This window comes from Telmatherina bonti (genome assembly GCF_933228915.1).
Source record: "Telmatherina bonti genome assembly, chromosome: 18".
In the NCBI taxonomy this organism is placed as follows: domain Eukaryota; kingdom Metazoa; phylum Chordata; class Actinopteri; order Atheriniformes; family Telmatherinidae; genus Telmatherina; species Telmatherina bonti.
In genome coordinates, this window is record NC_136616.1 from 25432343 (window position 1) to 25438593 (window position 6251).

Below are 6251 nucleotides of genomic sequence, written 5' to 3' on the forward strand. Positions count from 1 at the left end.
CTGCATTGTTCAGCAAAAGTAAAAGGAATTAATGTGAATATCATTCTGATCTTGTCCTCCACCTTGCCAACATCATACTTGACTATATTATGGAATGCTCTTACAAATATGACCAGTGTATTGTCAATACTCTTACTGTTACTCTTGTGATGGAGTTAAGTGGTCTTGCCAGATCTGTCCAGCACTGTAAAATAACATGTCTAGGATTGGTTTGACTCGAAGTCCCATGAATTCCAGCTGCAGTTGAAGCTTTTCTTTTATAATGTGGATACAACAAACTGTCCGCATGACCCGTTGACCACCTTTCACACCATCATTGTAAAACTACTGACATTGGACAATTTAAACCAAATAAAATTGCAGACTATTATCATTTTATATCTGAAGAAATAGTCAATACCTAGAATTCAGGGGTTTTACCTTTGCTTGCATTTATAAGTCTCCCTGTGACCTAAAAGCATTAGCCAGTATATCTTTTTTTTTTCTTATTCGCAGACCTTTGCTCACTGCTCTTCACCTCTTTAAGCCTTGTACCTGCAGTGATGTATATTTAGTATCAGTGGCCTTTGTTTTTTCACTGGAATAATGAGTTGTTGATGCAACTTGCCGTCACATCAAATGGAGAGTACATTTCCAGTTTGATGTTGATGGCATTTAAAAAGACAAATACTGATTATCTCATCACTGTCTTACAACGGTAATGCGTTGATTAAAAAGTCATTTAATCTTGGATTCATTAGTTAATTGGCATGCAGAACATTCAGCGCAAGGCAGAATCAGGACGAGGTTGCTAAAAGATGCTGTATCGAATCAGGTTATACCCAGCTGTGTTATCTGACAGCAGGAAAACAAAGCTATGGTTGTGTTAAACTTTGAGTCAACTCAATCAGTGACTTCTTATTGCTGCAAAAACTCCCACTCTTCTATTCCAAGTCAGATTTCATCATTTTATCACTTGCTAAGTATTTAATGCTGCTGGATTACTTGTGAACCGTCAAACAAATGAATTGTTCCCACAGTGTAGCTGTTTTGTACGGAGTTAAAACGATAATGTTGCACATAAATAAGCATTATTGTCATACAGAGATGTGTGAAAAGATGCCAAGAATGGGTTTTCTTGTTGGAGCACCGAAAATGTCTGCAGTATCTCAGCTAATGAATATGTAACTGATAATGAGATTGTCAATATCACACCAGATTGTAGCTTTTGTCCCAGGCCTGTGCAGGAGAATGTAATTGCATCCTTTGAGTGGATGGTGACAGTAAAGGTAATGGAGCTGGTGGTACTAACACTGTCAGCTGACATGAGCCTGGCGAAGATGATGACAATTATTATTGTGGAAGATACAAATAAAGTCAATCTGCTTGGTATTCCTGGGTTTGTGTTGAGATTTTTTCTTTGTTATCGTGTTCAATTATTTTTCTTTTTAAAGTCCTGAACTAAATACTGTATTCTGTAGTTATCAAGAAGTATACAGTATCCTTCAACTCTGAGGAAATATCTGAATTAAAAAAAAAATACCTGAGGGATTTTACTTGAAACTGGAGATAAACTCTCTAAACCAGGTTCTTACATTTTTGGAAGCAAAACACTAATATCAATTGATTACTTTTACGATAAAAGGCCCTATTATGCTTTTTTGAGTTTTCTGGGCTTTTTAAAGTAATATAGTATTGAATAGACAGCAGACAAAATTATATATATATATATATATATATATATATATATATATAGCGCCTTTATGCTCTGGACACTATGCTGACAGACACAGCAAACGCCACAGCTTACATTGATGTACCATCCTGAATGAGCTGCACTACCTGAGCCACATGTGTGGGTTGTAGACTCCGTCTCATGCTACCACTAGAGTGAAAGCACCGCCAGCATTCAAAAGTGACCAAAACATCAGCCAGAAAGCATCGGAACTGAGAAGTGGTCTGTGGTCACCACTTGCAGAACCACTCCTTTATTGGGTGTGTCTTGCCAAGTGCCTATAATTTCCACCTGTTGTCTATTCCATTTGCACAACAGCATGTGGAACTGATTGTCAATCAGTGGTCCTTCCTAAGTGGACACTTTGAATTCACAGAAGTGTGGTTGACTTGGAGTTATATTGTGTTGTTTAGGTGTTCCCTTTATTATTTTGAGGAGTACATGTCACATAAACGCATGTACGACTTGTTCACCACGTCTCTACATTCGGTTTCCATGGTGCTGGAAACTAATGGTTTCTGAGTTTTTTCAACTTCAAGATTTTAGTGACGTCTCACAGGCGGGACTAAAATGATTGGTCATCTTCTCTAGTTGCGCACGTTCTAGAAAACGAAGCCACACCCACCTCCGCTGCCGGAAGAGACTCAGACTTTGATGGACACCACGAGGTCTTTAATGCTAACATGTCGCACAAGAACTGCTTCTTCGGCTGTGAGGGGAATTTGTTCAAATTCCTGAAGGAAACAATGGCTAGACAACAATGGATGGAGTTTGTTTTTGGGAGCAGCCAAAGCGTTTCAACAACAACTTCACTGAAGACTGCTGAATAACCAAGGGCCAGTATGACATGTTGAAGTCTGGCAATGAAGGACCGCGTTTCCCATCTTGAGACACAAGCCGTAAGTAAAACAGAATTACCCCCCCTCCCCCAAAAAATGAAACGTTGTAGGTTTTGTTTTGATAGTGTGTAAGCAATTACATAAGTGAAGGAATTAACCCACAATTACTTAACCTTAACGCTACCACCAGGTAAAACGTACATAAAGATGACTAGATAACTATCAGAACTGTATATGAAAATGACTAATGCATTTTATTGAAACTGTGGCATTTGAGATACACTGTGCATTGAGTAACTTTGTTAATCTTCTATGTTTTATAATTTTAATGAAACATTGACGATTAGGGGTGGGTTAAATCAAATCGAAAAATCAAAAACGGGATTATTTTGCTTCACAATTATAAATCAATTTTTTTTTATCAATTTTTTTCCCCCCACATAAATAAAAATGATCCATTATAATTTTTTTCTTTTTTTTTTTTTCTTTCCTTTTTGCCTTAATTATTAATGATCTGGTTGCTGTGTTTTTTTCCCCCTATTTAAAATGAGTTAAAATGACAAGCAAAAAAAAAGGAAAAAAAAGTTTTTATATATCTATTTTGGTTTAAATCTACAAAAATCAGCAATATTGAAGAATTGTGAGAATCACAATTTAAAGCAAATCGGCACCCAAATGAATCAGAATCGAATTGAATCGGAAAAAAGCATATCGTCACAGCCCTATTGATGATACAGGGATGCTAAAATGTAACGACCATGCCAAAACATCCAGGTGGTGGTATGTTTGCCACATATACACCTATTAACAGAGACGTTTAAGAGGATAAAATGCGATTGAAAACAGCAAACGACTTTATTCCAGACTAGAGCTGGAAAGCGAGTATTTACCAAACAGATGTTTCTGCATTGGTTGCTGAGTTGTTTCCTCTTGTTTTCAGGGTGTTTCATGCTTTAACAATATAAAAATATAAAATGAATAAAGGTGTTTGTGAAAAATGCTTGACAATTTCTGCCCTTCTGGACTTGCATAATAAAATGCATTGACCTGGAATGTGCATGTTAGATTAATTATTTGGTCAAATTTTAGGAGATGGCTGTACTAAAAGATCCAGCCTTTGTGAAAACATGAAATACTGAATCGCATGCTAACACATAAACCATATACAAGAGCCATTTGGAGGCCGTATGAGCAGACTCTTCTAAGAGACAAATCATTGAGTGGCTGAAAAAATATTTCATTTTCATATGGGGGAAAAAAAAAACCGGTCCACATAAACAAGACAGAAATAGAAATGTTAGAAAATAATGGTATGAAAAAGATTTTTACCAAACATAATAAAAAATTACACACTTCAATTTCTCAAAAAAAAAGATAAAACTATTCTGTTCATTTCAATTAAACTAAATCAGAATGAGCATATACACAGAGAATTTTTTTTAAGCACTGCTGGTCTTTTGGTTGTTTTTCTTCTCATGAGATGTGATTAAAAAAAAAAATTACATTGAGAATTACAATATAAACCAAATTGCCTTTAGTTTTTCACTGGCTATTTCAGTTCCTCTTTTAGCCTTTAAATTTTAGTTTACCACTTAGACACACTGCGGTGAGCAGCACAGACACAGAAAATGGCATCGTCCTGTCGCCAGGTGGAACAGATCAACTTGGCCTTTATGTAACTCTTTCCAAGTATTTGACACACAACCTAAAGAAGATTACCAGACAAAAAGATTAAAAAAGAAAAAAATTCAAGAAAATGTAAGAGAAAGTAAAAGAAACATCAGCACGAAATGGTTAAAGTGAGACAGGAATGTTTTTAGTTTGGTTGTAGAAGCAGAACTGGAGTCATGGATCCATACTGGGAGCTGCTTTATCGAAAATAAGCCAGAAAATGAAAAGTTCTACCTCTTAGGAAATTCTGAATGAATCCAGTTCCCTGAGACATTTTCCTTACGTCTTCTGTTAAGTGAAATGACATTGTTAAAATAGTGTTTAGGGAAATATATTTTATACCTCAGGGCCACCGTACCAATCATATCCAGTCAGTTTTAACAACTAATGAGGATCGTGAAGCTTTCTCATCTCACCAGCTGTATGATGTATCAGCCGAAAGGTTGTTTTGGATTAATAATGTATCTGAGGTGTAAAATTATTCATAAAGGTTATTAATATATGAAAGGCTGATGGAGACAGACTGTGACGGGCTGTTTGTGTTTATGTGATGCCACATCTGATGCGCTGTTTATGCTGGATGGGATTTGTCTCGCGTGTTTCAGGAACGCCCCGTCGTGTTGAATTGATTTTGATGTTTGCTGTGTCGTCTAACTTCACAGTTCTGCTGTATGTCGGTTTATGTCAGGTGCTGTACGTCTCGAGTCCTCCTTGTCATGCATTTTCATCTTTGCACTCCACAGGGACAGACAACAAAGCACTTTATGACAAAAGTCTGTCAACTCAGTGAAGGAGTCGGGAAGTAGAGCATTTCTCTAGATTTTGCACATCTCGTGGGACTGTCAATGTAGTTTCCTCTTATTTTGATCAGGTTATTCCTCTGAATAAGGAGTGACTATCTGATAGCTTGTTTATTGAGTTGGGAATTCAGATCAGGATGAATGCAGGAACGGCTTTAAACGTAGTGTCATTTGTGAATTTACATGTTTGCTTTTATTAGCAGTGCATGGAGTGGGTGAAATAATAGCGTCCAGCAGGTTTTCTTGCACAAACCCTGAGAGTGACGCCCCAATCATCTGCAATCAGCCAACACACCTGACACTCATCCAGTAATCAGGCTCTGCGGTTCCTGTTCTCGCTTCTCAATCACTCTGTGCCAGTTTGTTGTGTCAACAAGTGCAGAAATATTGTTCCCATTAATGATTTGGATTGGTCCTCGCCAGCCAGTCATGATACAAACGGCTGCTAAATGTTCCACTTAAATAAAACAAGCCAGTCTCTCCGCCATCTTCCTAGGAGCCCGTGCCTTGTTGTTGGATCACTCGTCACGTCCAGAAACCAGAGGTTTGTTTTCATATCTGCTGTAGCTGAAGTAGTTTTTAGTGTATGAGAAGCTGCTTGACTTTGTGACTTGGATGCGTTTAGCATTGTGCAAATGTTACATCAAAGTGTGTAAGAAGGGGAAAAAAGTATTTTTTTTAGTGCAATACAACTTTACTTATAAGGCACTTTAAAGACAACAATGTTGACCAAAGTGCCACTTTGGGGGGGGGTAAAAAAACAGAATAAATAACACACATTAGGACAACTTAAATAAAAATTAGACATCTAAAAACAATAAAGAAATAAAAGCAATCGAATGAAAACAATCAAAATAAAATTAGATCTAAAAAGTCAACTTATTGTGCTGAAAAAGCCAGCACAAACAACTGGGTCTTCAGTACAGATTTAAAGAGATTTGAAAACATGCTGCATTTAACTTTTTGTTTAAACTATAATAGGCTTGTATGTAGATGTTGTCATTGGGATTCCTTGCAAAAATGTCTATTAATAGCAAAGTCTAATAAAAAACCATAATGCCCTGATGTGTCTTCAAGCCTCACAAGAAGAAGCAGTTTGTGGCGTCGCCACCCATGCACCATTTAGTCTGTAATGGATGAAATTCTTTTGTATGCTGGTGGTATCAAGTATGCCTTAAATTATCTGCAAATTGACAATTTCTTTTGCATAAGTAATCCATCATCACT